This window comes from Bufo gargarizans, chromosome 4, assembly GCF_014858855.1.
Source record: "Bufo gargarizans isolate SCDJY-AF-19 chromosome 4, ASM1485885v1, whole genome shotgun sequence".
In the NCBI taxonomy this organism is placed as follows: domain Eukaryota; kingdom Metazoa; phylum Chordata; class Amphibia; order Anura; family Bufonidae; genus Bufo; species Bufo gargarizans.
In genome coordinates this window covers 405379061-405397982 of record NC_058083.1, presented here as the reverse complement: position 1 = coordinate 405397982, position 18922 = coordinate 405379061, and the positions used below count along the sequence as shown (strand labels likewise).

The 18922-nt window shown below is 42.2% G+C and overlaps 1 protein-coding gene across 3 annotated transcripts in view; it reads left to right on the top strand.

Moving 5' to 3' along the window:
- The window catches only part of LOC122934485 (sulfotransferase 6B1-like), a 247225-nt gene that overhangs the window by 116258 nt on the left and 112045 nt on the right, over positions 1-18922 (top strand). The window lies entirely within an intron of this gene.

Genomic DNA, 18922 nt, shown 5'->3' with positions numbered 1-18922 from the left:
ACATTAATTTTTAATTGACGTGCGCCCCCTCCTTTCATCCGATGCTTCAACTTTAACAACTTGTCCCACATTTCTGCTCGATCACATTGGAGCCATTGACCTCCCTTGAATGTGCTTTCTCTTTCTCACCCTCCCTCTCCGGTGTGGAAACCTGATTTGCAGTTAACCGTGATCAACATGGTAGGCACAGAAAAGAACATCGAAAGTTGATAGAGAAGATTAGTGATGAGCAGCAGGGGCAATATTCGTGGAACCCTGATTCGCCGCTTACCATGATCAAAATGGTAGGCGCATAAAAGAACATCAAAAGTTGATAGAGCAGATATCCAATTGGATCATGGACATCATAGGAAAGTGCGACATGGTGGAGCAGTGTGTGTGCACACGCCTACATGTACTGACTGATGGGTCTGCCCCCTTCAACTTCTGGGTCTCCAAATTGGGCATATGGCCTGAGCTTGCCCTTTATGCCTTGGGGGTGCTGGACTGCCCTGCAGCCAGTGTATTGTCTGAACGTTTGTTTAGCACGGCTGGGTGGGATTATCACAGGTTATATTTCCCAATGTTTCGGGGTAAACCCTAATTTAAACAAAAAAAATAAAATAAAATATAAAACCAAAAAGCAGTGTAGGCTACCTCCTCATCCAACATCCGTCACTTCTACCTACACCGGGACATCCACCGCCTCCTCAACCTCCTACTCCATATGGACCTCGTCCTTCAAGATCAAGATTATTATTTTTTATTTTTATGTATTTTATGTTATTTGAAGTCATTTTCCTATGCACATTTGTTTGCAGAGCACTTTCCATGCTCTTAACCACATTTTGCTGCCTCTTGCAGCCCTCATGACTTTTTAGAGCCATTTTAGTGCTCAAATGTTTGGGTCCCCATTGACTTCAATGGGGTTCGTGGTCAAGTTTGGGTCCCGAACTCAAACTTTTTTGTGAAGTTCGGCCGAACCTGAACATCCAGGTGTCCGCTCAACTCTAATAGCAAGGTCTAATGTTATGAGTGAAGAGCAAAATCCCCTCATCATTCCAGGACCACATTACTGCTCTGCTAGTCAGACATTACCATGAGCAAGTGCAACAACAAAGCTGTCACTTCACAGATGGAGCAGTAAGGTCTTCAGGTTTCTGGATAGTCGGGATGAAAAGATGTATATCCTCCATACTTCATAGATGCGTCAAGTGCCAAAGACTAAGAGGAAAACATCTAAATCAACAGATGGCAGAGCTTCCAACAGACAGATTAAGCACTGAACCACCCTTTACCAATGTTGGCATAGACCCTTTCGGACCCTGGACCGCTGTTACACATAAGATTTGTGGCGGAGTCATTAACAACAAGCGCTGGGTCGCACTATTCACTTGTTTGAGCATTTGTGCAGTGCAAATCTAAGTTATAGAATCAATGGACTCTTCTTGCTTCATTAAAGCCTTCAGAAGATTTGTTTCCATACACGGACCTGTAAAAATTACTTAGATCCGACTGTGGGACAAATTTTACAGGAGCAGAGAAGATAGAGAACTTCTTCAAAGCCAACAAGTGTAAATGGGAATTCAGCCCGCCACAATACTCACATATGGGGGGCTCTTGGGAATGCATGATTGGGATTTCGAGAAAAATCCTAGACTCTATGCTGCTGGACCACAAATCTTCCCAGCTCATACATGAGGTCTTGGTCACCTTCCTTGCTAAAGTGTCTGCCATAATCAATGCAAGATCACTTGTTCCTGTTTCCTCAGACCCAGAGTCTCCAGTATTGCTATCTCCAGCAACCCTTCTAACTCAAAAGATCGGAATAGCCACTATTCCTCCTCAGGACTTTGATTGTTCAAATGTTTGCAAACACCAATGGAAATGGGTCCAACTTCTTGCTAATGAGTTTTGGAGCTATTGGAAGATGGAGTACCTTTGCAACCTTCAAAGTTGTAGAAAATGGCAAGTCAGCAAACCCGACCTGCAAGTTGGGGACATAGTTCTCCTGAAAGAAAGGAATGCTCATCGCAACAATTGGCCTATGGGTTAAAGTTAAAGTAATGAAAGAAGGTTCTGCAAGACACTACTTCAGACCCATAAACAAGCTGGTACTGCTTCTGCCTAAACAAGAAGATGAACTCCTCACACCAACCTGATGCAAAGAGAGGTAAGAAGGACTGGTGCATGTTGCTGCCTTCCCTTCCTCCTAACGCTGTCAACACTTTAGGGAGCACGTCTACAAAGTATTGTAGTAATGTTTTCCTTGTTCAATTTTTGTTGTTCCTTTTCATTTTGCATATTTTCCAGAAGAAGAAACATCTATTATTCATGGACTTATCTAAAGTTTATTATAGATTTAGACGGGGAGTGTCATGTTACACATGCATGGTTTGCCTTATTATTCTGTGTGTCCCTTCTGTCTTCCCCTCCTGCTGTGCTCTCTGTAAAGTCTCCTCCCCTCTCTCCCTTGCATTCTGGCTTCACTCTTCATCTCAGCCACATGTATCCTGTTAGCTGCTCACACCATGATTTTTTGACCTATCCATTTGTTCATCTGTGTATGATCTGCACAGTTTGGAATAAACTTCTTCACGATCTACAAGGTGTCATTTGGATCGAGTCACTGTCAATCAATTCAACTAAGATTGATGGTTACAGCTATCTCAGCAGTCAGCACAACTGTAAGTTACAGAGATCACACTTTCAATGCTTAGATTGGAGAGGCAGAACATCGGTGCAGTGATATATTTTACAGCCCAGTTTGCCATGTATTACTGGCGAAATAAAAATCTATTTGCCATTCAGCATTGCACTTATGTGTTGAATAGCTTTTGTGCTGTGTAAAAGTAGATCAAAATTAGAGCCTAATTGCCGTTCTGCGGTGCAGTAAAATATTCTAAAGCCCAGTTTGCCGTGTATTACTGGCGAAATAAAAATATATTAGCCATCCAGATTTGCACTTATCTGTTGAAAAGCCTTTTGTGCTTTGTAAAAGTAGAAAAAAAATTAGGGCCTAATTGCCCTTGTGCGGTGCAGTGATATATTCTACAGCCCTGTTTTCTGTGTATTAGTGGCGAATTAAAAATATATTCTCCGTCCAGCGTTGCACTTATCTGGTGAAAACCCTTTTGTGTAGTGTAAATAAAAGTAGTCAAAAAATTAGGGCCTAATTGCCGTTCAGCGGTGCAGTTATATGTGGTGAAGCCCTTTTTGCGGTATGGACCGAATTACGTAGTGGTGAAATTTTTTATATGAAACAGGCTTTTTTGGGGGAAAATTTATGGTTGATTGTAGACTTCTGTATGAAACAAAATCACAAAAATATAGTGGCAAATACTGCTCAAACCCCAAACACTGTAGCGTGTTATTCATTGGGGGAGCAGTTCACCTCATGTGGACCGCAGCAAACTACCATCCCCAGCAAAAAATGCGTACAATGGAAGATGCCGGCGCGGTCCACATGCACCACAAAGGCATCCTACACAAAACGGAGCATTGTGCGGATGAAAATATAATATAAATCACAGAGAACATGCACCAAACGGATATACCACTGACTATACTGGCTAGTCATAAATGCAGATATTAAAAGCTGAGACTTTTAAGGGGGCGTGGCAGAGACGCTGAGGAGTATGGCTGCTTGATTCCAGAGCTCCCGCTCCAGCCCAGCATTTCAGCCCAGCAGAACCTTATTATTGCATTTAATTCTCTTCTTCTGGTGCGGTTCGGCATCGGCACCATCCCCGATGATGACCAGGGGAAAAAGAAGCATAAAAAACCAAGGGAAACTGCAGTTTTTCTTCGGCCCTGAGCAAGACAACTATGGCGCTGACTCACGAGGCGGACATACAGGGCCTGGCTCCAGTCCGGTATCCACGATTAGCGGAGGATCTCCCCGCGCTTCAGAAGACGGCAGCTCGCAACAGAGCCCTAGTGGATCCCCGCAACTACCCCGGTCGGGTAAGAGCCATCTTAAGAATAAAGGGGACTTAACACTGGAGGCCGCGGCGTCATTGCAATCTCCCGGTACAAGTCCGGCTAAGCAGAGACCCAGACTGCAAGACCAAGGGGTGAATGCCCATGAAGTAAGCGGCAACCAAGGCTTGTCAGAGGCCGGCACCTTATCAGACACGCTATGTAACTTCCCCACGGATGATAAACCGGCGTCTAGCTTGCTGCTGAAGGACATGCTCTTGGCATTTAATCAGTTACCAGCCACATATCGCATCTAATTACGCCTATTCAGGTGTCAGTAGCAGCCCTAGATAACAGAGTCCAGCATGTGGAGCAAAAAATGGGCGAATTCGCGGACTCGCACAATAATCTGATAGACTCACACGGCTCTCAATCAGAGGAAATTGCTTACCTCAGAGCGAAAGTGGCGGACCTTGAGGATCGGTCCCGCTGAAACAACTTAAAGTTGCGTGGGGTGCCAGAATCGGTTGCGGCAGCAGACCTGCAAACCTACATCAAGAATCTGATTAAGCTGCTTCTGCCTGATTGCACCGAACAAGATCTTATCATTGACCGGGCACATAGGATTGCCAAGCCAAAGCACCTGCCTGATGATGTGCCTCGAGACGTGCTAGCCCGCCTGCACTTCTTTCAGGCTAAAGATGATACCCTCGCAGCGGCAAGAAAGCTAGGTACTTTACCAGATCCATACCAGTCAGTAAAGCTTTTTGCGGATCTTTCTATAGCTACCCTGCAACTCAGACGCACGCTAACCCAGATTACCTTAGCACTGAGATCACACTCAGTTCCATATCGCTGGGGTTACCCCATGAAGCTGCTTGTACAGAGAGATGGGGCTGTGTCTGTCATTCGCACAGTCGAGGAGGGCAAATCTGTTCTGGCAACCTGGAGGATCGTGGTGTCGGCGGTCCCTACAGAAAAACATCAGCAACACCCTGAAGAAGATGGAGAGTGGCATCAAGTGGAGAGACGACGCCAGAGAAAACATCGCTGAAGGTTCTTCTAGCTGTCCTGCATCCAGAAGGAGCGGGACTATGCTCTTACTGTGAAGCCTCATGGTGGTAGGCAAGACTGTCTTCCCCCAAAAAATATCACAAGGGGAAATGCGATCTAACCCTTGTGCTAATCCTTTACCGTCCCTTTTCCAGGGCGGTCAGTTGTGGTTTATACTGTTAAAGTTCTTTTCTTTTTGCATTTATTTTTTCTTTGTGCCAAGTCTATACTTTACCATTTATCTGATCAAAATGCAGAGTGTCGATGGGTGTCTCCTTCCGCATGGACCGTGTGAGTTCCTATATGCAGCCTCTTGTGAGATAAGATGGTGTTGACAATTAGTTTGTTAAATGTAAGAGGCTTGAATAGTCCATACAAGAGGCGGATGATGTGGAAGGAGGCACTCTCGAATAAATGTGATGTATTTTGTGCACAAGAGACACATATACTAGAGGCTGATATAAGGAGATTGAAACACCCTTCCTTTCCGACTCTGATTCACTCCCATAGTATTGGTAAAAAGAGAGGGGTTTTATTAGCAATAAGGAATTCAGTAGCACACACTGAAAAGAAAACAATCATTGATTCAGGGGGACGGTACGTTATTCACGTGTGCTCAATAAATAATATAATTTATACCCTAGTGGGTGTGTATGCCCCGAATATTCGTCCGGTGCGTTTTCTCAATAAGCTCTTCCACAAAATACAGGCCTTGAAGGAAGGCAGAGTGATCATCTGCGGTGACTTTAACGTAACACCTGACCCATCCCACGATTCTTCCTCTGTTTCCAGATCAAATGCAACATCCCTCATACCATCTTTACTAGCTAACTCACTATTTGATGTATGGCGTATCCACCATGCGTCGGAAAAGGATTTCACATATTTTTCTCCAGCACACAGAACGTACTCCCGCATAGACCTGTTCCTTGTTGATAGAACGTCATTGAGCGTTTCTGCAAAATCCTCAATTGGGACGATTACCTGGTCGGATCACGCCCCGGTGACCTTAGAAATAAAGGAAGAGTTCACAACCCCCCACAACCCGTTATGGAGAGCCAATTACCAGGCAGAAATTTCTGCAGCATTACAAGAATATTTCCAATTTAACGCTGACTCTGTATCGGACCCCACTATAGTATGGACTGCTCACAAAGCGTTCATAAGGGGAATTCTTTTGAAACTAAGCCATAAACATAAAAGGCAGAGGGAAAAACATCAAAATGATCTTATATTACAAATACAAACTGTAGACGCACTGAATAAGGCCTCCCCCTCTCTGGAATTATCAGATAAGCTGAAAGTTCTCAGATCACAACTTAGAGAAAGTTTTCTGCACACGTATGAATTAACACTTAAAAAGACTAAAGCTACATACTATTCTCAAGCTAACAAAGCAGGGAAGCTGCTGGCAAGTCAGGTTAAAGCTAGAGCTGTGAAATAAAAAATAGCGTTCCTTTGGGATTCTTCCAAATCTTACAAGTTGTATGATCCAAAAGCTATAGCCAATCAGTTTAGATCTTATTATTCTCAATTATATAATTTACAGGAAGAACCTGGCTTTGTTCCTGCTTCCTCTGGCGACATTGAGGATTTCCTGGGATCCCTAATGTTACCCTCTATAGATAAAAGTCAAAGTGAATCCCTTACTGCTCCTGTCACTCAAGCTGAAATATCTAAAGTAATTAAGGGTTTGCCGTATCATAAAAGTCCCGGTCCAGACGGACTTTCAAACTCTTATTACAAGACCTTTTCCGACTATTTATTGCCACATCTCCACGCATCTCTGTCCCGTGCCATGGAAAAAGGTAATATGCCTAATGAAATGTTGGAAGCGGTTATTGTGACTTCACCCAAGCCTGGTAAGGATCCTTCTATTCCTCAAAATTTCCGCCCCATTTCCTTACTTAATACAGACCTTAAAATTTATGCAAAAATTTTAGCTTCCCGACTAGCGAACATCATTCCATCTCTGGTGGCCCCTGACCAGGTGGGCTTTGTCCAGGGGTGCCAAATCACAGACAACTCAAGAAGGGTATTGAACTTAGTCGATTTTGTAAATCGTGCTCGTATCCCGACGGTTATGGTAACCCTGGATGCAGAGAAGGCTTTCGACTGAGTTAACTGGTCGTTTGTCTTCTCTGTACTCCGCAGGATGGGGTTTCCCGGAATCTACTATACAAGCTATACGAGTCCTTTACTCTAACCCTTCAGCCCGTGTATTAACAAATGGTGTATTGTCAGATCCGTTTAAGCTTTCTAATGGCACGAGACAGGGATGTCCCCTTTCTCCCTTAATATTTATTTTATCATTGGAACCATTAGCTCAGGCGATCCATCAGTCGACCGATGTGACGGGTGTAAAAATTGGAAATAGGCAACATTGTATATCGCTATATGCGGACGATATTATTCTGTCCCTAACAAACCCCAGGAAGTCCTTAAGGGCAGTGATGGACATCATTCGCTCCTATGGGGCCTTATCATATTATAAGATAAACGAAAGTAAGTCACAGGCTCTATCGTTGGGGATCCCAGGAACAAGCTTGTCTCAGATGAAAGCAGAATTCTCCTTAGACTGGCAGGAATCCATGGTTCAGTACCTAGCTTTTAAAGTGACTGCTACCCCCCAGAGACTGTATAAAGCTAACTCCCCCCCCCCCCCCCCTGCTGCTTTCACTTCAACCGGAACTTGATAGTATGGCCAAAACAGAGCTATTCTGGTTAGGGCGTATTGCTGCGTTCCAACAACATATACTGCCAAAATTATTATACTTATTCCGCACTATCCCTATTCCAGTTCCAATTTCCTTTTTCAATCTAGATAAGATGTTAAACGCTTTTATTTGGAACAAAGCTAAACCTAGATTGACGAGAAGTATCATGTGCAGGCATAAAAAATGTGGAGGCCTGGGTATGCCTAACTTGTTTGATTACTATCTAGCCTCTCGGATTAATCAGCTTAAAGACTGGTGGAATGGAGGAGTAGGAAAACACTGGGTGCATATTGAGCAATCACAAATCCCAGGTCGGAATCTACGCGCTCCTCTCACGACAGCGCTGCATGATGGCTACTCAGGGCTCTACCCTGCTTTTTATGTCTATACATCAGTGGCTTTGTGGAAAAAATATCACGATTTAAGTCGAGCAGCCCCATCATCAGTGGCACACCTGACCCCTATTGATTCTCTTCAATATCTGGTTCCAGATTTAAACGTTATGGTGTGGAAAAATAGTGGACTTACCACTGTGGCAGACCTGTTGTCGGGTTCAGTTTTAAAAACCTTTAAAGATATTGAGCAATCTTATAATATTCCTCCACAGGAAGTGTTTTCATATATCAAAATAAGACACATATTGTCGGGTAACCCGTCTTTTGTCCTCAAGAATCATACTCAATTGATGGCTCAATGGTCCATCCAAGGATCCGCTCACAAAGGGATTAAACCTTTATATATGTTTCTGGGGGATAAGGATAGGTTTTCAAAAACCACTCCATTCCTAGCATGGGAGACTGATCTTAAAACAACCTTTTCCACAGCCCAATGGGCAGCAGCAAATAAAATTGCTATCTCCACCCTCAAATGCTCCTCACATCTAGAAACTTTTCTCAAAACAACCCTGAGATGGTACTACACCCCTGTTAGGTTACATACATTTTTTCCAAACACTAACAAACTGTTGGAGGAATTGTGGACATAAAGGTACACTGTTGCATATACTTTGGCAATGTCCTAATATTTACTCTCTCTGGTTTCAAGTGTTTTCTAAGGTGTCTGGGATTGTGGGATACGTGATCCTTCCAGATCCAGCTCTAGCTTTGCTTTTGGTGGAGCTGGACAAAATTCCATTTAAGTATAGAACTATAGTATTACACCTACTAATAGCTACTAAAATAGCAATCACAAGGAATTGGAAAAGCACTAATATCCCTGATCTTCGAGAGATCATTAGTGCGGTCAATACCACTAAATCATATGAATACATAATAGCTCATCGAACCTTTCAGGTTGAAAAACATGACTTGAAATGGGACGCCTGGAGGGATCACTGTCCAGAGACGCAGAATAATATAAATGGTGGGAAGTAAGTGGAAACGCACATGTAGTATATAATGTCTCGTAAGTAGATTGTAATTGTATAATATGTTGAAGTGAAGACGCGGCACATCTTATTATATGATTTATTGTATGATTTATTGTATGATTTACTGTATGATTATTGTTTGATTATAAGTTTATTAGTTAAACTTTTTATGACATGATTTTGCTATGGAATACCTTTCTGTACGGCTTAATTTTGTACTTAAACAAAAAACAGGAGTACTGTGCTCAGTGACTCATTATTGCCTGTACTGTATATGCTGTTTCATTTTCGGCATGAGCCAACACTCTGATAATAAAAAACTATTGAAAGTAAAAGCTGAGACTTTTGCCAATATATTCCTGTCAGGAACATATCGGAGCCCATCATGCACCACGTCACGGTCACTCAGCATGGCAAGGGGTCCTACCACTAAGCTACCTATGGTGTGAACAAGGTCTGAAGGTGATGTAATCCAGCTCACAGCCAAGCTTCCACACAACTGCATAGCAGGACAACTAATGCAATGTGAACAAAGCAAGACTGTAAGCCACACCCATATCACACCGTGTGATGGAGGTTACCAGGTGCAAAAGAGTGTTTGAATGCCAGGTAAAGGCACATTCAATACATATAAAACAAAATCACAAAAATATAGTGGCAAATATGGGGGAACTGCTCAAACCCCAACACTGTAGCGTGTTATTCATTGGGGGAGCAGTCCCACCGCATGTGGACCGCAGCAAACGACCATCCCCAGCAAAAACTGCGTACAATGGAAGATGCCGGCACGGTCCACATGCACCACAAAGGCATCCTACACAAAACGGAGCATTGTGCGGATGAAAATATAATATAAATCACAGAGAAAATGCACCAAACAGATATACCACTGACTATACTGGCTAGTCATAAATGCAGATATTAAAAGCTGAGACTTTTGCCAATATATTCCTGTCAGGAACATATCGGAGCCCATCATGCACCACGTCACGGTTCTCAGCATGGCAAGGGGTCCTACCACTAAGCTACCTATGGTGTGAACAAGGTCTGAAGGTGATGTAATCCAGCTCACAGCCAAGCTTCCACACAACTGCATAGCAGGACAACTAATGCAATGTGAACAAAGCAAGACTGTAAGCCACACCCATATCAGACGGTGTGATGGAGGTTACCAGGTGCAAAGGAATGTTTAAATGCCAGGTAAAGGGACATTCAATACATATAAAACAAAATCACAAAACTATAGTGGCAAATATGGGGGAACTGCTCAAACCCCAAACACTGTAGCGTGTTATTCATTGGGGGAGCAGTCCCACCGCATGTGGACCCCAGCAAACGACCATCCCCAGCAAAAAATGCGTACAATGGAAGATGCCGAGGCGGTGCAATTGATGGCTGACTGTACACCTCCTTTTGCTATATGGGCCAAATTACGCTGTGGTGAAATTTTTAATTTCAAAGAAAACTCTGCTGCTCTGTATCTCTTGTGAAGTCAATGCCCCCTCACGCGATTTACACCAAATACATTTTCATGTAGAGATCCAAGAATAATGTTGGAGGCATGTATTGTATGCAAGCCATGTGCGACCCCTCTCATCACTCTTACGCTGTTCTGCACCTGGTTTGCCTGGGGAACAGCGTCACACAGGGGAGAAACTGCTTTGTGTCCTTCAGCAAAAAATTGAATCCTGGCTTTCTCTGCGACAACTAAAAATCGGAACCATGGTAACCAACAATGGGAAGAACATTGTGTCGGCTCTGCGTCAAGGAGGGCTGAGCCATGCGCCTTGCATGGCACACGTGTTCAATCTGGTTGTCAAGCGGTTCCTAAAGTCTTCCACCCATCTGCAAGACATCCTAACAATGGCCAGGAAACTTTGCATGCACTTCAGCCACTCGTACACTGCAAAGCACACCCTCCTTGAGCTGCAGTAGCAGAACGGCATCCGCCATCATAGCTTTATATGCGATGTTTCCACCGTTGGAATTCCACCCTCCATATGTTATATCGACTATACGAACAGAGAAAGGCCATTAACAATTTCTTGATGATCCAAGAGGACAGGAGTAGTCCCCTGTGTAAGCCTAGCATAACCACAAAACAAACAAGCCATTCGGCACCTTGTTAAGGTTGCTTTTACGCATAAGTGGTTTACTGGCATTTTTCTGCACTTCTTTGTTGCATTTTTTGCACCAGCATTTTTGACAGCATTTTTTGCTGTAAAAACTCCACCTCTAGATGCTAGCTAAAGGTCTATAGGAAATTTGAAAAGCAGGAAACACAAGCATTTTTTGCTACTGTCATTTCCTTAGGTGCCTTTTTTGTCCTTCATGTTTCTGTTAAGAAACACAGCATGCTGTAACTCTTGGTGTTTTTTTCCAGGTGTTTCGACAGTAGTTTCTTTATAGGGAAAAAATACCATGAAGAAAACTGTTGCAGTCACAATACGCTATCCCACCCATATGCCAGTCTTGATCCCTTTGCATTAGCATCAGATACACCTAATTTATAAAGAAGCAGATACCTCTTAATAAATTAGGCACATCTGGCCGTGTGCCAGATAATAAAGTCTACACCAGCTACAGGCTAGGGTAGACTTCAGCTATAACTTAAAGGGCTTCTGTCACCCCACTAAAGTGATTTTTTTTTTTGGGCTAGTGAAATTAGTTATATTGCGATATATGACAATATAATTGTGTTACTTACTTTGATCCAGCAGTTTCTGCAAAAAACAAAGTTTTATAATATGTAAATTCGGTCTCTACCAGCAAGTAGGGCGGCTACTTGCTGGTAGCTGCTGCAGAAATCCGCCCCCTCGTCGTGTTGATTGACAGGGCCAGCCGGGATCTCCTCCTCCGGCCAGCCTTGTCGGCATTTCAAAAATCGCGCGCCTCTGTTGATTCGGCGCAGGCGCTCTGAGATGAGGAGGCTCGTCTCCTCAGCACTCCCTCAGTGCGCCTGCGCCGATGACATCACCAAAATAGAAGACGTCATCGGCGCAGGCGCACTGAGGGAGTGCTGAGGAGACGAGCCTCCTCATCTCAGAGCGCCTGCGCCGAATCAACAGAGGCGCGCGATTTTTGAAATGCCGACAGGGCTGGCTGGAGGAGGAGATCCCGGCTGGCCCTGTCAATCAACACGACGAGGGGGCGGATTTCTGCAGCAGCTACCAGCAAGTAGCCGCCCTACTTGCTGGTAGAGACCGAATTTACATATTATAAAACTTCGTTTTTTGCAGAAACTGCTGGATCAAAGTAAGTAACACAATTATATTGTCATATATCGCAATATAACTAATTTCACTAGCCCAAAAAAAAAAAAATCACTTTAGTGGGGTGACAGAAGCCCTTTAAAGGGGTTTTGCCACTTCAGCAAATAGCATTTATTATGCAGAGAAAGTTTCAATGGTTACAACCACCCTGCAGTCTAGCAGCATGGCTGTGCTTGTACACTATAGAAGTGTAACTGTCATTCTTTTTTTTTATTTTTGAAATGTGTAGGGGCAGTGATACCGACCATTATTGTAATATACTTTCATTACTGAAATCGTACATTTCTATAAATAAAAAAAAAAGCTCTGCAGTGGCTGATTTTGAGCCTTAGCAACGCTCCTCTGTCTTCTGTTTATATAACACAGCCAGTGTTGAGCAGATCTCCACACATATGTAAAAATAAGACAGAGGAGCGTTGGCAAGGCTCAAAATGGGCCACTTTAGAGCTATTTTTCTAATAGGCATGTACAATTACAGTAATTAAAGGATATTACAAAAAAGGTCAGTATCACTGACCCTATACATCACAAAAATCTAAAAAAAGAATGACAGTTACACTTTAACTTTCTCTACATGATAAATGGATGCGGACAGCACACATATAACATTCATGTGCTATCCACATTATTTTTGAGGCCCCATAGAAAAATAATGGGTCGACATTAGATCCGTAAAAAATCCAAACCGAAAATGAGTTTGTGTGCATAAGGCCTAAATGTTTATGTAATGACTCGGAGTGCCATTACCATTCCCGCACCACGCTACTGTCTCCCATGGTCTAATTCCATGTCATCTGTGTATTTATTTCAGGTCCGTCACAATGTGCATATCTATTTCTTGAAACTGTTATGTTCAAAAGTAATGTACCTGGTTTACCATAAGTGGCAGCAAACATGGCAGTGCTACTTTGCAGAGAATGGAACCCTTCTTGCCATTCTAAGCCCTCTCTATAAGGAGAGGAGGAGTCTAGTTAGTTAGAGTAAGAGATGAGCAATTTTTTTTTTAAATTTGATTTGCCGTTTCACCCCAAAAAAAAATTAAAATTTGATTTGCCGTTTCACCAAATTTTTTTGGAAAAATTTTGTTCGATTAGAATATATTCACTGCAAATTACTTTAAAAAATGGCTATTTCCTGGCTGCACAAAGCCTTTATAGTGGTGTAAAACACTGTGCCTTGCAGTAACACTGATAGGGAGTCTGCTTTGGTAGTGAAACAATACTGTGAGTCCATATGACATGCAGATGACAGGCGTCGCTCTTAGAATCACTGCACACTTCACTTATTTGGGCAGTCACTGGGCCAAAACTGACCAAATAACTCAAGTATGAACTCAGTGGAAACTGGGTGGAAAACTCGATGTTAATGCCACAATCCTTAGACAGTTGGTGTTTAAATGGTCTTATGGGAAACACCTATTAGTAAAGCATTTGCAATATAGAGACCACTTATGGTACTTGTAGTACCACAAACCACAATTCAAATCAAAGTGTCCAAGAAAATGAAGAGACCACTTTTGGTACTTGTGGTACCGCAGACCGCAGTTCAAATAACAGTGTCCAAAGGATAACCGCAACGGGTCACTCCAAATGATGTTACGTCTTCTAATATATGCAGACACAATGTGCTTGTAGCGTAATAAGTCCCTCCGCAGTTGTTTTCAGCTATTAATAGAACCGCTCAAAACAGGTTGAGGCCACTTCGTATTCAAATTGGTAATACAGGTTCCTACCTGGTTCCTGGTGTCAACTCCCGCTGTCGCGTCTCAGAATTCTTCCACGAGAGGCAAGCGGCGCCGGCTGCTTCGGCGTCTCGCGTCGCACGTCTCAGGTTGATGACGTCACACTATCGCGGGACTAGGCAGGCAGGGATAATACCTTATCCGTGGCATCCGTAACTATGTATTGAAGCGGTACTTGTAGCTGGAAATTTTTCTTATTATTATTATTATCGCATGGCCATGCAATTTCTTCAATGGAAATCTGGTAGATTAGGTGGGCGCTTTTCTTCTTATCACCAGGCGCGTTTCGGGGCTCTACACCCCTTCCTCAGTGGTTAAAGCGCCACTCATTCCTCTCCACCTTTTATAGTCCATTAGGTAATCCACAAGCTCAGGATCCTGGATTTGTTAGGTGCAATTCCACCATTGCGGTTTTAATGCGGTATAATTGCGGTTTCTCCAACACAGTTGCGTTTTTTCTAACAATGCGACTAACACATTGCTGGATTGTGTAATATTAAATATTTAAGCTAAAAACTGGATATTTACGTTAAAAATAACACCTTAATAAGTAAAAAAATCTCAGACAATATATATATGTTAAAAATATAAATAAACATACATCTGCATCATACATAACATATTAAAACATTCCCTTATAATCCATTGACTGAAGGATCTCCAATATTATTGGGAGAAATTATTAATATAATTGCAGATTAATAGGGAGGATCGGGATTCTGCCAGTAATGATAGATAATGGGGTTCAGAGGTTAGGGGTGGTGATCCCTACTCCGAGGGGGGATCCCAGTGCCAGGAAACGGCAAACTGTGGGATCCTCCATCAGAGACGGGACCACCACCCTACAAAAAACCAAAAATCTCCAGATCTGAATTCAGGCCTGCTGGTAATAAGCAGCCAAATTCGTATATATGTTTGGATTCAGCTCTGGACATCCTCTTGATAAAATTGTCCCCTCTCCAGTGTTTATTGATTTTCTCTAGCGCTACAAAAAATAATTTGGACGGATCCCTATTATGTACCTCATCGTAATGTTTAGAGAGTGAATGTTTTGCATATCCCTTTTAATGTTTGAAATATGTTCACTGATCCTAGTTTTCAATAGCCTTTTTGTTCTGCCAATATACTGGCGTTTACAAGGGCACTGTATCAGGTAGATGACTCCAGATGAATTGCATGTAAGGCAGTCATTAATCTCCCAAGTAAAAGTTATGTGCTGAGTGTATTGTATCTATTTTTCTTTCTTGTAGGCTCATCCTACATCCCATGCACCTCCCACATTTAAAGAACCCTTTCAGGTCCAGAAAAAAGCCTAAATTTGTTATTGTTCTTTTACCGATGGGGCTACTCTGAGTTTCAGGCTTGGAGCCTTTGTATATATTATCTTGGGTGTGTTGGGCAGTTGTGCACCTATTACCTTGTCACTCAGTATATGATACCAGTGCTTAATTATAATATTATTGATCTTTTTATAATTGCTATTGAAAGGAAGGATCATCTTGATATCCATCTTGGAATCTTCAGGTATCCCAATTGCCCTTTATCCTCAAAAAAGGACTTTCTTTCCAATTCTCTCACTTTATTTAGAGATTCATCCAAAACAGTAACTAGATCCTGCTTCTCTAAAAATTGGAGTTTCATTTTGCTGCCTCTTCAAATCTATCCAAGATCTAGATAATCTGTGTAGTATCCCTCAGATAGGACTTAATCTGGTCCTATGGCGGCGCTACATTGACGATGTAATATTTATTTGGAGGAAGGGAGAGATAGAACTGCTTGAATTTTTGGAAGGAATTAATAAGAATGATTTGAATCTAGTCTTCACATCTAATATTAAGGAGGAAACGGAATTCTTAGATATATTAATAAAAAGAAAGGATGATCGTTATTTGTGAAGTACATACCAAAAACAGTCTGCTAAGAATGGTTTTATTCTCTTTAGCAGCTGCCATTTACCCAGGTGGCTGCTAAATGTTCCTCTAGTACAATTCCGGAGGATTAAAAGGAATTGCACAAACTCGGATAGATTTGAAGAAGAGGCAGCTAAAATGAAACTCCAATTTTTAGAGAAGCAGTATCCAGTTACTGTTTTGGATGAATCTCTAAATAAAGTGAGAGAATTGGAAAGAAAGTCCTTTCTTGAGGATAAAGGGGCAATTGGGATACCTGAAGATTCCAAGATGGATATCAAGATGATCCTTTCAATAGCAATTATAAAAAGATTAATAATATTATAATTAAGCACTGGTATCATATACTGAGTGACAAGGTAATAGGTGCACAACTGCCCAACACACCCAAGATAATATATACAAAGGCTCCAAGCCTGAAACTCAGAGTAGCCCCATCGGTAAAAGAACAATAACAAATTTAGGCTTTTTTCTGGACCTGAAAGGGTTCTTTAAATGTGGGAGGTGCATGGGATGTAGGATGAGCCTACAAGAAAGAAAAATAGATACAATACACTCAGCACATAACTTTTACTTGGGAGATTAATGACTGCCTTACATGCAATTCATCTGGAGTCATTTACCTGATACAGTGCCCTTGTAAACGCCAGTATATTGGCAGAACAAAAAGGCTATTGAAAACTAGGATCAGTGAACATATTTCAAACATTAAAAAGGGATATGCAAAACATTCACTCTCTAAACATTACGATGAGGTACATAATAGGGATCTGTCCAAATTATTTTTTGTAGCGCTAGAGAAAATCAATAAACACTGGAGAGGGGACGATTTTATCAAGAGGATGTCCAGAGCTGAATCCAAACATATATACGAATTTGGCTGCTTATTACCAGCAGGCCTGAATTCAGATCTGGAGATGTTTGGTTTTTTGTAGGGTGGTGGTCCCGTCTCTAATGGAGGATCCCACAGTTTGCCGTTTCCTGGCACTGGGACCCCCCCTCGGAGTAGGGATCACCACCCCTAACCTCTGAACCCCATTATCCCGATCCTCCCTATTAATCTGCAATCATATGAATAATTTCGCCAAAGTGTTATTTTTAACTTAAATATCCAGTTTTTAGCTTAAATATTTAATATTACACAATCCAGCAATGTGTTAGTCGCATTGTTAGAAAAAATGCAACTGTGTTGGAGGAACCGCAATTAAGAAGAAAAGCGCCCACCTAATCTACTGGATTTCCATTGAAGAAATTGCATGGCCATGCGATAAGAAGAAAAATTTCCAGCTACAAGTACCGCTTCAATACATAGTTACGGACGCCACGGATAAGGTATTATCCCTGCCTGCCTAATCCCGCGATAGTGTGATGTCATCAACCTGAGACGTGCGACGCGAGACGCCGAAGCTGCCGGCGGCGCTCGCCTCTCGTGGAAGGATTCTGAGACGCGACAGCGGGAGTTGACACCAGGAACCAGGTAGGAACCTGTATTACCATTTTGAATACGAAGTGGCCTCAACCTGTTTTGAGCGGTTCTATTAATAGCTGAAAACAACTGCGGAGGGACTTATTACACTACAAACACATTATGTCTGCATATATTAGAAGACGTAACATCATTTGGAGTGACCCGTTGCGGTTATCCTTTGGACACTGTTATTTGAACTGCGGTCTGCGGTACCACAAATACCAAAAGTGGTCTCTTCATTTTCTTGGACACTTTGATTTGAATTGTGGTTTGTGGTACTACAAGTACCATAAGTGGTCTCTGTATTGCAAATGCTTTACTAATAGGTGTTTCCCATAAGACCATTTAAACACCAACTGTCTAAGGATTGTGGCATTAACATCGAGTTTTCCACCCCCTATCAGAGTATATATATTTTTATACATTGGTACCAATTATTTTTATTTTTTTAGTGTATAATTTTATGCGAATTTTATTGTTTTATTGGATGTAATAGGTCCTAATAAATATCAAATGTATCCTGATATCCTATGGTCCAAGTGTTGTTAGTGCTCACTCCCTTCTTTCCTCTATTTTTACAACTTTTGGGTCGGGCACCCAAGTTGAGCTAGCAGCACCCGTCATAGCCACTAGCTGTGAGCCAACCACCTATCTATCTTCATTTCTGTTCTATTAAATGCTTATACTAGTAGAGCCCCCCCCCCCCCCCCCCCCCCCGAGTGGAGAGGATGTCAGCAGTAAGTTTGTGTTGACGTAACAAATTATTTTGCCCTTCCTCTGATCCGTCACAAAAACCACATCCTGTCTGTGGAGCATCCGCCTTCACTCGGTCAGCACTTTGTCAGTAATCCATCAGTATTGCTAAATGCTAATGCCCAAAAAAACAGGAGTGAATCCAACACAGAGATTATGTCTTCTGTGTTTTGTACCCACTCATGCTTTTGGCAATTTATTTTTTTTTGAACGGGGAGAAAAAACAACGTTAATTTAACAAATAAATAAATAAATAATCTAACACCCATAAAATACAAAACAGAAGGGGCAAAACCACAAGATTTAAAGGGAACCTGTCACCGGGATTTTGGGTATAGAGCTGAGGACATGGGTTGCTAGATGGCCACTAGCACATCCGCAATACCCAGTTACCATAGCTCTGTGTGCTTTTATTGTGTGAAAAAAAACGATTTGATACATATGCAAATTAACATAAAAAGAGTCATATCCTACTTGTGTGACCAGAGAAGAGTCATATTTTCAAGCTCTGACTCATCTCAGGTTAATTTGCATATGTATCAAATCGTTTTTTTTACAGAATAAAAGCACACAGAGCTATGGGGACTGGATATTGCGGATGTGCTAGTGGCCATCTAGCAACCCATGTCCTCAGCTCTATACCCAAAATCCTGGTGACAGGTTCCCTTTAAAAGAGAAACTTAAAAAAAAAGTGCTTCATCAACAAGAATGCATTGACGATCAGTGTCGGGGTGACCAC